General features: G+C 39.3%; 1 protein-coding gene across 1 annotated transcript in view; it reads left to right on the top strand.

The window, feature by feature from the left end:
• The window catches only part of LOC125881506 (cadherin-20-like), a 712,657-nt gene that overhangs the window by 453,023 nt on the left and 242,666 nt on the right, over positions 1-16,968 (top strand). The gene's annotated exons all lie outside the window — the stretch shown is intronic.

The following is a 16,968-nucleotide window of genomic DNA, read 5'->3' as shown; positions in this document are numbered from 1 at the left end:
GTTCTTATTTTGATTGACCCATCCAACTTCACTCCCACTCACCCTACATGGACTATCTCACCCTCACACTATGTCAGTTGCTCTCAATGTAAAGTATTGCCGCAGATGGTATCATTACATTGGTATCAGTCTAAAGCCTGGAGTGTCTCATAAAGACGCTAAAGGGTGACTTGGGGTCTATAGAATGTGCCAGTAAACCCGGACCTCCGTTAGCGCTTTTAGCACTTCCAGTTCTCACATCTTAAAGTCAATATGTTTTTTGAATGGGATTTTGGTAAAACGCCTCAAATAAGGTCTGCGGTTAACAAAAGCTTAAGCGAGTTTCAGGTTTTGTCCTATGACATAAAATACGTCAGTAAATACCCTACTTGTGAATTTTGAAGCTTTTACTTGTTGTAAAAAAGGCGGTTGCTAACAAGTTGCTCAATACGACTACAAACCCTGTTGGGGACATTAAACTTCATCACCCCCGAACAGGCGAGAGTGCTGGCAGTCCGCCATTACAGCTTCTTCTTTAGCTTAAACAGTCCGATTTCCCCATCACACGTTTTTAAAATAAAGCGGCCGAAATCAGTTGAAAGCTTAGTGGCGGTGACGTCAAGAGTCATGTGACCGTGGAACAGTCATGTAGTCCGTTAAAGCCTAACGTTAGCTTTTTACTTCTGGTGATCGCATTTAAGCTTCAAATGCCATATGAAAGGTGTTCATATGTGAAGATTATCTCACTGAACAAAACCTGTAAGTATCATAAACTTGTGTTAGCCACAGAACTTATTTTCTGACATAATCCAAAAGGCAATGCAAAAATCACATTCACTTTCTCTTCCGGGAACCAGCGCAATGCTAAACTTCCAGGTTTTGACGTCAGCCCTGGCACACTCTATATCACATGACAAAGTGTCTGTATTTGACGACCTGAGAATAAGATCAGGCTGGTAGATCTAAATGGCTCTGAACACAGTTGGATACACCTATAACTAATTGGAGCAATCAAACATGTGATGTAGCACTGTGACAAATGTAACCAGATTCTAGCGTGCAGAGATGAGCTGTGATGGTGTAGCATCAATACATCTGTAAACAAGTTTTGCCATTTTTGCCATCAGCATTTGAAAAATAGTACTTTCACATCAGCTGCAGCCATTTTGTTTGTTTTCATAATGCCCCAGTGGTGCTCCTCTTTACTGAGCTACGTTTATGCTCGCTGTTGTGTCCCTGGCACGATGGTGCATGAGCAAATGTTGGCATTGTGCGTTTCTGTAAACCACAAATACGTTACATTTGTATATAATGTATCGGTGTTAGGGATCAAGCAGTGAGGCAACAAGGACACAGGAGCTGTGGACAGAATCGTAGGGTTTTATTTACCCCAGAAATGCATGAAAATGTACAAACCAGGAAATTAACAACTAGGCCTAAAGAAATAAATAAAACAATTTTACAGGAAATATTAATTCTGTGAATAAACTTAGAAATGAAGAACACAGCAAAGGAAAAGCTTGATGGAAACTTAATATCTCAGTTGTTATTAATCACACCATAAAAGAAGTCCCTCACACTCTGAAATTCATTTGGGACAGTTGTTAGGCCTGCAGGCCCTCCTTGTTTTTTTTTCTCCTTGGTGCATTTGCATTTTTGTTAGGGCCCAAGTAGTGAGGCAAGGACACAGGGGTTGTTGACAAAATCGTAGGTTTTTATTTACCTAAAAAATGTATGAAATCAAGAAATGAACAACTAGGCCAATAAAACAGGTCAATATAACATAATTTCACTCAACATAATAACTAAAGGAGGTGTTCACTGAACAAACTGACCTGTCAAAATATATAGTAGTTTGGCCAAACCAAATAATACACAAGGGGTAACCAAAGTGGATGGCAACTAGAACTCATTACAAAGCAAAACTAACTAAACCCAAATCCCGCCCCCGACATGGTAGCACATGGTTTAATCCAATAAGTTGACTCCAGGATTTAAGAGTCCTTAGCCCTCAGCCATGCATCTTTCTCCACCAGGAAGGAACCTCCCCAAACAACCACGGTAACTCAAAGACAAAGAAACAGTTGACTAATATCAAACAATTTGCCTGTGTAACCCTAAACTAAACTACCACTGCCATCTTGGTCCACTGGAATTGATTGGGACACTGAGACTCAGTCAGGTCTGTGAGTAAAGCCGCCCTAGTGGAGAACTGTGGTATGAAACAGTGACAGAAGCCTACCATGCCCAAAATGGATCGGAGTTGCTTCCTTCTTTGTGCAAAGGACACAACTCAATGGCCTGGATCTTGTTGACTTGCGGCCATATCACCCCATTTCCAATGATGTAGCCCAGGTACTCTGTTTTGCGGCAGCAAAGATGCAGCAAAGACGCACCTTAATGGATTTACTGTCAGCCCGGCCGAATGGAGACAATCCAAGACCATGCGCAGATATTCCAAGTGGTGCTGATAATGACAATGGCATCTAGATATGCTTCAGCAAAACCAGAGAAATTACAAAGTACCTGGTCCATGAGCCTCTGGAAGATTGCTGGAGCACAATGTAATCCAAATGACAGGACTGTGAGCTGGAAGAGACCCCTGGCATTCTAACGTTTCCAGAAAAGCGTTCAGACAGTTTGCCTGTGTAACCCTAGAACGTGTACACTTAAACAATGTAAGGTTAAAAGCAAATACACAGATTCTAAATAAAACCAACTGAGTGATGTGAATTGTTCAGGTTAACATACTGTGTAGATTTGCTGGACAGAGATCCCCCCTTTAGTTCAGTTATTTTCAAAGGGGGGACTTTTTATGCATACTTCAATTAACAAAATGGATTAAAGTTTCAATTATAGTAATAAAACATTTGTTAAACCAAATAAGAAACCCTTCTATTTTCATTTCTTTATTGGTAATGCTCACTTATAATAATATAAATTCTGTAATACCATGAAACCACAATATTTTCTGAGATGGTTATAGTACCTTAAAAATATCATACCATTGCAGCCCTAATTATGTAGTGGATAGACTGAAAGTTTAGGTTTCAACAACACTGTGTTTAATATGTGGTTTGTATTAGCACAAAAAACACTTGTTTATGGTGAGGAAAAGATCATTTTTTGGCTTGAAATACCCACTTTCAGAGGCACAATACCCACTCAGTAGTAAACAATCATGTTTCCTGGCAGTATCCCGGCAGGAAATACAGTGAGGGGTTGCTACAAAACGCACACGTTCGAGTGGGTAAAAAGCCGCTGGAAACACAGCATTGACTCCCTATAAGCCAACCAGTTTTGTTATTTGCTGGTCCGCAATCCCCTCCACCTTCAGACAACTAAGTCAGCTCATATACTACGTCACTTTAGAAATGTTGGTATATGTGTGAAACGTGCAAATGAATTGTATTTGTGGTTTGCGGAAATGTACACTGCCAACATTTTCTTCTGGCAACTGGGCTGCAAAGATGACGTCACATATAATATATTTTGTGTTGAGTACAAAGGCTCTGCAAATTGCCAGTCATCTTATGAAACTTGCCCTAAAGCAGAGAAACCATTGTGATTGGCCAGAGGCCCCAGGTTGGGCGGATATCTGTTTAAATGGGAGAAGGACCAGATGCATCTGTGAGAGAAAATATAACATGAGCTCACAGATTCGTCTGGTTCCCGGGCTACAAACCTTTGCATTCTTGCAGTAATGAATACGATGTGTATTTGAGGCTCTAATGTCGTCTTCTTTCAGGATCAGCTCAGATCCTCTGATGCACATCTGAGTTAGTCTTGTAACTGATCTAAAGACAGTGTTTTTCCAGTGTTGTGTTGGCTTCATAGAGCTCAGCTGGTGCTCATTTGATAAACAATATCAGTATATTTATATATTTATTCAAAGCATCTCTGAAGGAAAAAAAAGCTTTAAAAACACATTTGAGTGCAGCACATTCAGACAGCAAGGAGAGGGAAATAAAGGCACGGATCTGAAGTGGGAGAGAAACTAATGTAACTGGCAGCGTGTTTTGTTTTTGTGCACAGAGAGCTTTCCCTCACAATGGCCTCCCGCATGTGACCGAGGGAGCTCATCAGCAAAAAGTGAAAGCATTAATTACCTGAATAAAGGCAGCTGGCATGGCACTTTTTAAAAATTCACCCTCTTTCAAGCTACGTGTGAGAGAAGAGAAGAGATTTCAAAGCTTATTGGGTTGGGAGCAATTTTATGTAGTCTATAAAAACCATTATTCTCTACATAGTTGACAGAATTGCAAGATGATATGATTGAAAGGAGGTAATGGTGCCTCTTTCAACAATAACAGTTCCCAGTTTATTCCAACTAAATTACCTTTTAGCAACGCAACAAAGAAAATTTCCCTTGTTGCACTACTAAGGGGCAATTTCCAGTTGTTGCAGATCATATTTATGCATTCTGACTTTATCTCTTGTTCATAACAGTTACTGATTACTTGCTTCTTCCTGCTTATGACTTCTGGTTAAATTGGTTTTGCATCCAGCTCGTCTTTCAAAAGAATGTGAAAGCTTTCATTCCAAAATGATCTTCTTTTATAGGAAAATATGAAACAAACTTATCATGTCTTAATTCGGGATTTCACCAATGGAATCTGATTGGAAATGATCTAAAAACACTGTATGTTTCTCCTCATTTATTTGGTTCAGATAGAGCTATCAATACTGTAGAAACAAACAAAGCTTGTTGTGTTCTCTCAAACAGAGAAAGGACAATAAAATCAACCTCCCACAACAGTGCCCAAACCAGGCTGCATGTTGCTGTGTGAAATAAAGCTGCCATGCTACTCTGATCCCACTGTGTTGTGTAACCAGTCATTACATGGCCCGGGCTTCAACAGGCACCTGTAGACAAATCACGCTGCTGCAGGTATACAGCTTCAGCGGGGGGAAAAGTCAGCGGCTCGAAATGGTGACAAATATCAGAAAACACTGTTGCCTTTCGATGTAACCACTGCTATTTTTGAGTACATTGGAAAGTGACAAAAAGTTGCTGTTGGTAAACTGTGCTAGGTATTTACTTCAGAATCAATCAAATCATAGTTTGTTCCTCTCATTACATCCAAGTCACAGAGCTCAAGGCCGAAACACACTGCAAGCACCTAATACACACCAAAAGTGTGCCGGGGTGTGTCAAACTGCCCTGACGCCCCTACTCGGACATTTTTCAATTTTGGAGCGTCAAATGAGAAACCTCCAACCAAAGTTGTATTTTTATATTTTTACTTTTTATCCAGTTAATGCATCACACCGTCATTTCAAACGCAACACTGTATGTGCCTGTTTAGAATTAAAAGCTCCTATAACATGGGTTGAGAGAATCCCTTCATTTTCCAAATAGGCTTTTATTGTGAAACATTTGCAGGAACTTGTTGTGGAGGATTCAGTGACTTACATAGTTTGCATGAGGTACTTCAAATGTAGCTCCTGCCATCTGGTGACACTTTTTACATACAATTACAGTTCAGCTGGGACATTGACAGCCATAATGACTGAAATAATAGTAATAAAAAAAATAAATAAAAGCAGGACGAGAATATATGATTGGTGTGGACCATTGTGTAGTCCGTCATGTCTGTCGGCCAAGTCAGGGTAAAATTTTATGACTGCAGTCGCCAAATCTGACATAGTGACTGTTGGAACAGACAAGAATGTCATGTGAACCTGGAATTACATGTTCCTGCAAACCACAGATACATTTGTATGGTTCATATGTTACATATCAGCATCTCTAAAGTGACTTGGTATATAAGTTTACTTTGTCATCAGGGGCTGGAGGGGATGGTGTATGTAGGGTTGCCACACATTCTGGATTTCCAAGGATTGATGTCATTTTTTGAGCTGCCTGCCCCGGAAAATTACTTTTCTTTATTGGGACGCAAATTGTCCTGTTCTATTCTGTTTTTCCTCTTTACGTTTAGACATCTAATCACGTGTCCACAAACAGGTAAATCTAAGTAGAACACAGCGACGACTGGCCATATGCCTGTAGACCCATTTAATGTTAGTAAACAGTAGGATGTTTTTTGGTGGGCAGGGCTTAGCTGGGGGCAAAACAATTCTCCACAGACATTAGCTAGCACTAGCCAGCAAGTTCTGTTGGCTTGTCTTAGACAATGAAGGAAGATGATGGAAGTGGTGCATTCAGAAATACTCATTTAGAGTGTCGGAGCGCAATCTGGCACAAAGTGGAACAGTTTATAAATACATTACCCTGTCATAATGTACTGCTTGTTTATCCAAAGCACTGTACTCTCAGAGTGGCAGAGTGCACTCTGTCTGGAGAGACGGAGCAGCATAGCACCAAGCGGAGTGAATGTGTGAATATCTTAACCGTTCGTTAATTTATATAGAAACATAACACTCTGTTTTTTCGATCACAGAGCTCTTATTTTAGTGTAGAGCGTCAGACTGAATTTACAAATGCACCATGTCAGGTCACTCATTCTCCTGTACCACAAGTTTTACTTGAATAAGTAAACACTGACCAACGGCACCGGACTGGCCGACCCATATGCCCTCACTCAGTGGATGGATGATGAAGGTGGGATGGCCAGCTTCATCTTACAGTCTTACAAAGGAGGACGACACTTGAATGGTGCCCCCAGTTTGTTTTTCTGTCAGAGATGATAATAGCTAATGTGCTAAAAAGCTAGGGTTACAGGGACTTCCGGTTTGGGCGAGCATGTGTAGGCAGCACTGTCTCAGTCTCCCGCAGAGATAACTTTGAAAACTTATATTTTCTTCAAAAACCCCACCCAACTAAGACTGAAAGAGCTTACATCTGAGCCCTAGACATCTTAGACGAATGCCGAGGAAGAAAAAAGAGCCTATAATGACAGAAACAGAAACAGACGCGCTGCCTCTCTAACAGATGATAGCACAGTGCTAACTAGCATAGCTAACATGCTGGAGGAGCACAGAGCTAGCATTGCAGCCGACTTCAAAACTACATTCGCGACCCTGGAATCAAGGCTCGACAAAATACAGACAACGATTACAGAGCATGGTCAGCGAATGGACTCACTGGAATCTCACGCTGAACTGCAGGCTCAATGAATTCAAGCCCTGGAGGAGAGGTGTGTAGCATTATAGCAACACCAAGCTAACTGCTAAGACTATCAATCTCGAAAGCCACAGCCGCAGAAACAACATTTGGATAATTGGCCTCCCAGAGTCAATAGAAGGACCCAGGCCCACAAGCTTCTTTGCCGACCTTCTGGCTGAAATACTCGGCGACCAGATTCTTCAGTCTCCTCCTGAACTGGACCGAGCCCACAGAGCGCTCACCGCTAAACCGCAACCTGCCTCTCGGCCCAGACCGGTAATAATTCGCCTCCATCGCTACCAGACCAAGGAGTTGATCACTCGAGAAGCTTGTAGGAAGCGGGGGAAGCTCCGGTACCGAGGGTCACCAACCCAGATCTTTGAGGACTACACACCCAACCTGATCTCACAGAAATATGTGAAATGACCACGACCTATTAACACCGCATTCCGTGGTGGCAGCACGTAATGGGTTGAAATTACGTGCTGCCACCATGAAAACATTGCCAATGCAAAGTCAATTAGGGTCCTCTCCCGTGGTGGACACACAGATTCCCTGATTCAATCACGTCACGTCAACCTCGTTTTCCTCAATGATATCTTTAACATTCCTGTACACACACAAAAACGCGGAAGTGTCCTTGATAACTCAACGATATGACAGGTTAATGTCAAGACCATAAAATAAAATAAATGTATTTTGCCAGCTTTTGATAGCGTAGGGCTTTAAGAGCATTGTGCTGTGGGCGGATGGGGCGCGTTCCACTACTGTTTTGTAGCTGCTGTCCGCCGTCTGTGGGCTTAATGCCATTTCAGATTGCCATCCATCTGCCATAACTGAATCCAAACGCCACTAATAAATAAATAAATAAGAAGATAAAAATAAGGCTGAGCACGGAAGAGCCAGAGAGGAAACACCATCACATGGAGCCGTCTGCCCCTGGCAACCCGGCCAACCCTCCACTCCACCAGGGGAGAGCGGACCCCAAGCCAGCGCCACAGAACCAGCGGCTGCCCCTGGTTATACCTTCGACCGTGGCAGCTGTCACACAAACCGCTGCTGAAAATTATACATTTTGAAACGGGTAGGCTATATACATATTGCAAAACTCTGTAAAAGTACACCAAAGCATATTTTCGTTTCCAAATATTTATTTGAAAATGAAACCATTCATACGGTCAATATAAAACATTTTGTTAGTAATAAAATACAAATGTAATCTCAATGTGACCACGCCAGCCGGCGGGACTGCGGCTGAACCACTTCCAATGTTCATTCATTCATTCATTCATTCATTCATTCAATCGCGTGTTCAATGTGTGTGTGTGTGTGTGTGTGTGTGTGTCAGAGAAGAGTATCAATAAAAAAAAGTAATTTTTTATTCTTCCGTTTTTTTTATTAAAATGTGTAATATAGCCAACAATATTATAGACCAAATGTTAATCTAATTATTACTGTAGAATGTATTTAGCAAATCATCACTCTCAACTGGAGACAGCTGAAAAAAAAAAAAAAAAAAAAAAAAAAAAGGCATTATAAAAAGCCGACAAATAGTGTTAATTAATTGACGTGAGACATTGAAGAGGTTGTCTCCTATAGTCTGTAATTTTTTATTTTTTTATCATAACTTCTCGGAAATTACTCAAAAGTAGAACATGCTAAAAGTAAATACAATAATAGGCTAAATAGTATCTAAGCAATAATAAAGTGTCTAAACAATAATAAATATTATCTAAGTTATCTATTAGGCTACCATTCCACTCTGTAAATAGATTTTAAAATTTCAATATGATTTTAATATTATTTTTGCTTATTTCATTATTGTTATTATTGGTTTTATTTTTAGTAGTATTGTATTGTCTGAGGATGACTCATGTTAGTAACTATCTACAGTAAAAAAGAAAAAAACAAGCAAAGAAACAAACAAAACTCATTTTATACACGGGCCTTCAAAGTGCTCTCTGAAACTACACCTGGCATGGCTTGTGTCCAAAAAATGAAAAAATCTAAACTTTGTCGTAGAGCTAAACCAAATACATCATTGGAAAGGTCTCAACCTGGAGAGTAACATATGTCAGTATGAAGATTCTACATGGCTCCTGCTTTCAGCCATTGACCTTTGAACCTTGACCTCAGTGCATGTTTAAGGGCTTATAACTCAGCAACGAAAGGGGGTACAGACATGGGACCAACTGTTATAGAGAGCTATTGACCTCAGCTATCATGTGGGTGTAGTCAACAACTGAGGGTGCTGTCAGATATGGATAAAATATGGATAAAATTAATTTTCACCCATTTAGAAATTAGATATTTAAAATCTGATTTCACAAATGCGTTTACCATCCCCTTAAAGTCCACAATGTACTCTCAATTCAGTATTTACAAATTCCAAATCTGGGAAAAACACTTAGATTTTTTAAAAACTACAATTCCCTGGGACCGCGCCATGCAGTTTGATACATATCAGCAACATAGTTGTAGTTCTTCTGATTTGCAAAGTAGGGCTCTAAATAGGGTTGTAAAAAGATACATCTACTGAATATATCAAATGTCTAGTAAAGCTGAACTAGTAATGACACTGCACCTAGATGAAATATGTTAAGAAAAAGTAGGCATGATGGTTCATTTCAGATATTTTAGCAAGTTCTCTAGAAACGGCGTTTTTGGGATTGAATATTTGAATAGGCTATAACAAATATCTAGAACAGCCGAACTATCATGTTATTATCATTATTATTATTATTGGTGGGAAATTATAACAGAGGAATATATTTGCTGTTTTAATATCAAGAACACTTCCGCGTTTTTGTGTGTATCCAGGAATGTTAAAGATATCATTGAGGAAAACGAGGTTGACGTGACGTAATTGAATCAGGGAATCCGTGTGTCCACCACGGGAGAGGATCCTAACTGACTTTACATTGGCATTGTTTTCGTGGTGGCAACACGTAATTTCAACCCATTACGTGCTGCCACCACGTAATGCGGTGTTAAGAGGTCGTGGTCATTTCACGTATTTCTGTGAGATCGGGTTGTACACGCCTGAAGTCGCCGAGGAACGAGCTAAGTACCGAACGGTGATGGCCGACCTCTACAACCTGGCTCTCCGGCCAACGCTTCTCTTCCCGGCCCGCTTACAGATTACTCTGGAGAGCTGCGCGAAGAAGAGATTTTCATCACCCGAGGAAGCCACTACCTTTGCAGCCAAATACCAACAGGCCCCGAGGCCCGATTAGCTTAGCTTAATAGCTGTTTCTCCCGTGGCTAATGTGAGTAATGCTAATCTAGTTTCCTCACAAGAGGAGCTGATTTCGTTTTGATAAGTCTTTAAATGAAGACGGGAGCCTGGAAGCCCTAGCACTTTTTGCTTTTTCAAGGACGACATATTAAGTTAATTATTATGTTTAGTTTAAAGGGACTTGAGGACTAATCACACGTGCTGGAGCCCAGGCCTGATGTTTACCATTTAGCCTAACTGCTGCATTATCCTAGCCTTGGTGCTATCCCAGCTGGTTCAGAAACTGATTAGACTTAATTTCAATTTGAAGCTAATTAAAAATAAATAACCTGTTTTATCTTACTTCATATCATTATATTTCATATTTAAATTAGAAAAAGGTTGGAAAGGTACTACATAATTAAAAACTATTATTATAAGAAAAAGGACACCAACCTTACTGTTCACTTAATGTTTAATTCTAAGTGACCAATGCCATGCATTTTATTTCTACCTAAAATTGACCTTTTTTCTATTTTTTGTTTTTATCACTCTATTAAGATACTTCGGAATCACTTTGGGCATTCAAATCAAACTGTACAAGTGTCATGAAAATGTGTTTAGGGTTCATTACTATGGCGGTTCTAACTGATCTTTTAAAGCTGCAAAAGCTGAGACAAGTAAAGGAGAAGAGGAGAGAAGATGCAGAAAGGGAAGTATGACAGTTCGGGCTTAGTTTTGATGATTGGGGCAGGGGAATAGGGATGGGGAATAACGCTTTCACTCAATTTTGTCTATTTTGAGTTTAGTGCTATGTGTGAATTCATTTTACATTGTGCTGTTTTTGTACAGAGGATTCCATTCACTTGTTGCTGCTTGCTCCTTGAGACTGACCTGACAATATTACTGCTGGACACCGAACCATGGCTAATGTAACCAAGGGGGGCGCCGCTGGTGGACAGGCTAATTTGGAATTAATTAATTAATTGGCTAATTTGAGGATAATTTCACTAAACACTGGTGGGCTAAACGCTGCAATTTAACGTACAAAAGTTTTGACACACATTAAAAATTTAAATGCTGACATAATGTTTCTTCAGGAAACGCATTTATGCAACTCTGACCATAGGAAACTAAATAGGCCTTGGATTGACCAAACTTTTCATTCTCATTTCAATGTAAAAACAAGGGGCACAGCTATACTAATCCGGAAAAATGTTCACTTCACTTTCGATAAAGTAATTACAGATCTGAACGGCCGCTATGTTATTGCCACAGGTACACTATACGAAAAACAGGTAATCCTAGTATCAGTCTATGCTCCCAACTGGGATGACCATAAATTTGTGAGTTCAATGTTTACTACCATCCCAAATTTAGATTCCCACCTTTTAATAATGGGAGGAGACATGAACTGTGTGATTGATCCAACACTGGACAGGTCTAGCTCGCGATCAACTATGCCTATGAAAATGTCTCAGGCTTTTTCCACGTTTATGAATTAATATGGATTCGTTGACCCTTGGCGATTTTCACATTCCTCCGTGAAACAATACTCCTTTTTCTCTCATGCACATCGCTCATTCTCGCGCATAGACTACTTTTTGGTAGATAAAAATCTCATCCGGGAGATTGTCTCCACCCAGTATTTACCCATAACAGTATCAAACCATGCTACAGTAATTTTAGACCTTCACTTCAGCATGAAGCCAAAGGGATTCAGATATTGGAGGCTAAATCCTCTCTCTCCTTATCAAATATCCCACGCATTCTGACAGTATTAAACTCCTTTGGTCGCCTATCTGGATATAAGCTTAACATTTCCAAAAGCGAATACTTCCCAATCAACCAATTAGCCATAGACATACCACCATCGACTATACCCTTTAAAATAGCCAACACAGGATTTAAATATCTTGGCATTGCAATTTCACGATCCTTGCGAACAATACGAGAACAAAATCTTACTGTATTAACAACGACGGTCAAGTCCGATCTACAAAGATGGAACTACTTGCCGCTGTCCCTAGCCGGTAGGATTCAAATTATAAAATTGAATGTTTTACCAAGATATCTATATGTTTTTCAATGTCTGCCCATTTTTCTTCCCGAATCATTTTTCACGGCTATAAACAACATTATTTCATCTTTCATCTGGGCTGGCAAATGACCAAGAGCTGGTTGCTCACTTCTCTGTAGGGATAGATCAGCTGGAGGATTGAGTTTACCTAATCTAATTGGTTATTATTGGGCATCCATCATGCATAAAATATTATCCTGGTGCACGTCCCCTCAAACCAGTTGGTGCCAGAGTGAAGCGGCCTCCTGTTCCTCGTCGCTACAAGCTTTAGCATGCAATACCTCGCATTTGTCCCCGTCAAGTCTTTCCTCCAATCCAGTTGTTGTTGGAACACTAAAAATTTAACTTAAAAAAAACCCAACGTTATTGCCTTTGCCTCTCTTATTGCCCGTAAAAGAATTCTGTTGCTATGGAAATCACCTCAACTACCATCAATCAAAGTCTGGTTTCATGATATTTTAGGTCTTCTGGGGTTGGAGAAGATCAAGTTCTCACTTAGAGGTTCTTCTGACAGGTTCTATACTCATTGGAGACCATTACTTAAATATTTAGATGAGCTACCAGCTCGGGAAGTTTCTCTGTAAAAACCCATTGCATGGCCAAACTTACGCGCCTTATTACTGTGTAGCTATATGTGATTTGTCTTTTTTGCATATGTTTATACCTTCTTTCTTTCCTTGTTGTTTCTTAAGTGTTTTTTTTATTAATTAATTAATTGATTTTATCTTATTTTATTTTTTGAGAGAGTATGTGGGTTAACCCACCTATCTATGTTATACTTAATCATAAGTTACCAAGGGAGGGAGGAAGGGTGGATGGGGTGAATTGAATGTTATAAAAAAGAAAAAAGAAATAATACTGCTTTGTATGTACTTCATGACTGTCTGGCATTTGATAAATAGAAAAAAAAAAAGTTAGGGTTACAGAGAAATCCAATATTCCTCTTAATTCCTAAATTTTTGATTAGGTGGACATGATAACCCTTAATACACCAGCTAACAAACTAGCATTGTGAAGTCGGCCCTTAAAGGGTTGATTATCTTCTCGCCTAACAACTGTTGCACGGGCTGTCGCTGTCGTTGTGCGGCTATCCAGTCATCTCACATGATTTTGTGCAGTTAGTAGGGTACTGTATTCCCTGCCATTCTGTGAGCGCATTACACTTCATAAATGCAGAAATTATTTTATCTTAAAAGCCCCTGACTGGATGTCGCTCCTCTCGTGTCGTGCTGCTGTTGGGATGATTAACAATTGTAACCTCAGTTTTAACAAATCATTGCATGCATCAAAAGTCTGCATCATTCTGAAACTAACTGACAGTAATGGTTCATATGTAAAACTCAGTGCTCCTCAAAATCCAGAGTGTCATTTATCGACATTTTTCAAAATCCTCAAAGACTTTTCAAATCATCTGGATGAAAAATAAATAAATAAATAAATCAGTCTGCTGTATGATTAAATAATAATAATAATAACAATAAGTCATAGAGATTTCCTATGTTGGGCCTCACTTTTTGAATCCAAGTAAAGATGCTGGCTACAAAGTAAACCAGAATTTAAATGTAATAATATCATCAGTTTTTGTTTATGTTAATGTTCATTTCAGTATTTCATACTTACATATAAATTAACAGATTCATATATTGCTTGTTTTTCACAAAAGAGCAAGAATATGTTATTTCTGGCTACCTGTATTAGGAAATATGGTTGTAATTCAATTAACAGGATAATAAATAAATAAAAATAAATAAATAAATAAATAAATAAATGTTTATTTATATTGTACAACTGAAACAAGGACATCATTTCCTGCTAATATCCTTTATTCTTTGGAGGAGGAAGAGACGAATCATTCAGAATGTGGGTTAAAAATATTGTTTGTTGTATATTTTCGATTGGAAAAGTCTTTTGGGACTCTGAAAACCTTTCAGGGAAGTTTACTTTTTCAAAGATTGCCTGGTAACAATAAAGTACAAACTGTGGCTAGTTGAAGGCTACATCAGATTGAAATGCTGCTTTTCCATCTTAAACAAAACAATCCCCAATGCTACTGAATCATCTCCTCATTTAAAGACTCGTTTATGGACCCGAGTCTCCAAGAGCAACCACATCCAAACCTATTAACTATCTCCTTCAAAACTCATCAATTATTCCGGCTGAGACGAGATGTCCATTAACCGAGCATACAGAAAGCTGCTATTATAAGACACATGGGTCTCTTGTCATTTTACCTTTTTATGTGCAAGACACCCCATAATCAACAGGCACTGGACTGAAAAAAAAATTCTGTTCAGCAACAGCACTGAGAGCATAAATCAACCCAGCTAACTGTCACAACCAGGCTGGGCTAGCATTAAAGTCTTGTTAGTATCTATGCCAGTGCCCATTAAGCTACATTATTCCGTGTGTGCAATTAGGAGTGTTAAAACTAGTTAGCACAGGGACTGTTATTTTATGTCTGTGATATCTCCCAGTGTCAGAGATCACAGAAAACCTTAGACATCTTTTTCAGAACATAAAAAGTGTTTTGTGGATACTCACATGCAACTGAAGATGCAAAAAGAGATCCTTTGACTGACTCCTACTTCTTTAGGTACATTCCAGTATGGGTGTTTTAAAGTGTGTTCTCACCATGGCTGTGGGATGTAATGAAACTGAAGGGCCAGTGGAGCGTGGACACGACAAGCAATGGTGGGTAATCAGCAAGCTGAAGGCAGGAGACGATAAGGAGCAGTGAGGTAAAACCAGATAAATCTTGTGGCCTGCTGAGAATCAAGATACTCTATAAGATAAACAACTTCATGAGCAGGGATGTACACAGGTTCTTTCCAAAGTTCTCTGAGGTACCTATTGCCCTCTTTGGCAGAGCTGCCTCTCCAGGGGAAACACTGATTTGATTTTTTTATGTTGTGAAAGAGAAACCAGAAGAAAACTAGAAAAGCACTCGGAGAGCGCAGACCTCCGCCAAGCAGCTCGGATTTCCCGCCATTTTATTATTTTATCCACTTCACTTCAACTGATCACCACCAAAATATCATGCTGATGTATCGTCTGGTCCTTGTCCCATTATCAACCTTTCCTGAAAATTTCATCATAATCCGTTTAGAACTTTTTGAGTTATTTTGCAGACAAACAAACAGACAAACAGACCAACGCCAGCGAAAACATAACCTCCTTGGCAGAGGTAATAAAAGTGACAGAAAATGACACAAAGCAATGCCCTGTGACTCCCATCATGTGACATTGTCGTTACCAACCAGTGAGGGCTCTGCTGGGGTGAGTCTTTGTAAGTTTTGGAAACAGCATCACATGAACCAATCGTAGTTATCAAGTTAGCTGGATAATAGCAAGCAGGCAACATGTAAGCTCCTAGGAACAGTGGCAAGCTCTAAAGCAAATTTTCCATAGTGGCCAACTGTGGAATTACAATGCCTGGGTCCAAAAAAACCCCTTAAATTTAGCACCAAACCTGTTAGACAAATATTATCAACATAAAAAATGCTACAACATATATGACATAATTGAGCATGGGAATGATCATCCTACACTTCCATCATAGTGTTCTAAGCCCCTATACACTCTTAACATTTAAGTTTGAAGAGGTGCCTAAACAAATAATAAGGGGTCTCATTCATGAAACGGCCAGAGCAAAGTTGTGTGTATACTGTTCACAGAAGGAAATTTACGTGCATTGCAGCATTCATCAATATGTTGGTAGCTCCGATCTTTTTGTAGGTACTAACAAAATCTCCGCCTGTTTTTGACTGCTCGTAGTGCTTGTATCAACTAGGATTCCACATAAATATTGTTTGTCATTATCAGAAATTACAATTTTAATCCGTGTTGTGTTTTTATGTTCACAATACACAGATGCATTTGAAACAGGACATAAAATTAGAAATATAATACATTTAGCTAAATTAGTCAGCATTTAGCAGATTTGAGCTTCAGATTAGGTTTCTTTAAAATGTGAATGGGTTATTTAAATCAACTTAAAACGTGTGTTTTCTATATTTCTGGATTCCCGTTCCCACTTGAATCAATCAGGAAAGAGAACACCATATATATATATATATATATATATATATATATATATACACATATATAGCACCGATAGCTTGCTGTCCGGTCAGTAACGTGGGTCTCACAGTCTCACCACTCAAAGAGAAGGTAAATTTGAGAACAAAATATATACATATACAGTACAGGCCAAAAGTTTGGACACACCTTCTCATTCAATGTGTTTTCTTTATTTTCATGACTATTTACATTGTAGATTCTCACTGAAGGCATCAAAACTATGAATGAACACATGTGGAGTTATGTACTTAACAGAAAAAAAGGTGAAATAACTGAAAACATGTTTTATATTCTAGTTTCTTCAAAATAGCCACCCTTTGCTCTGATTACTGCTTTGCACACTCTTGGCATTCTCTCCATGAGCTTCAAGTCACCTGAAATGGTTTCCACTTCACAGGTGTGCCTTATCAGGGTTAATTAGTGGAATTTCTTGCTTTATCAATGGGGTTGGGACCATCAGTTGTGTTGTGCAGAAGTCAGGTTAATACACAGCCGACAGCCCTATTGGACAACTGTTAAAATTTATGTTATGGCAAGAACCAA

Source organism: Epinephelus fuscoguttatus, linkage group LG21, assembly GCF_011397635.1.
Source record: "Epinephelus fuscoguttatus linkage group LG21, E.fuscoguttatus.final_Chr_v1".
Taxonomy (NCBI): Eukaryota; Metazoa; Chordata; class Actinopteri; order Perciformes; family Serranidae; genus Epinephelus; species Epinephelus fuscoguttatus.
The sequence above is the reverse complement of the archived record's forward strand: the minus strand, read 5'-3'. Positions and strand labels throughout refer to the sequence as shown.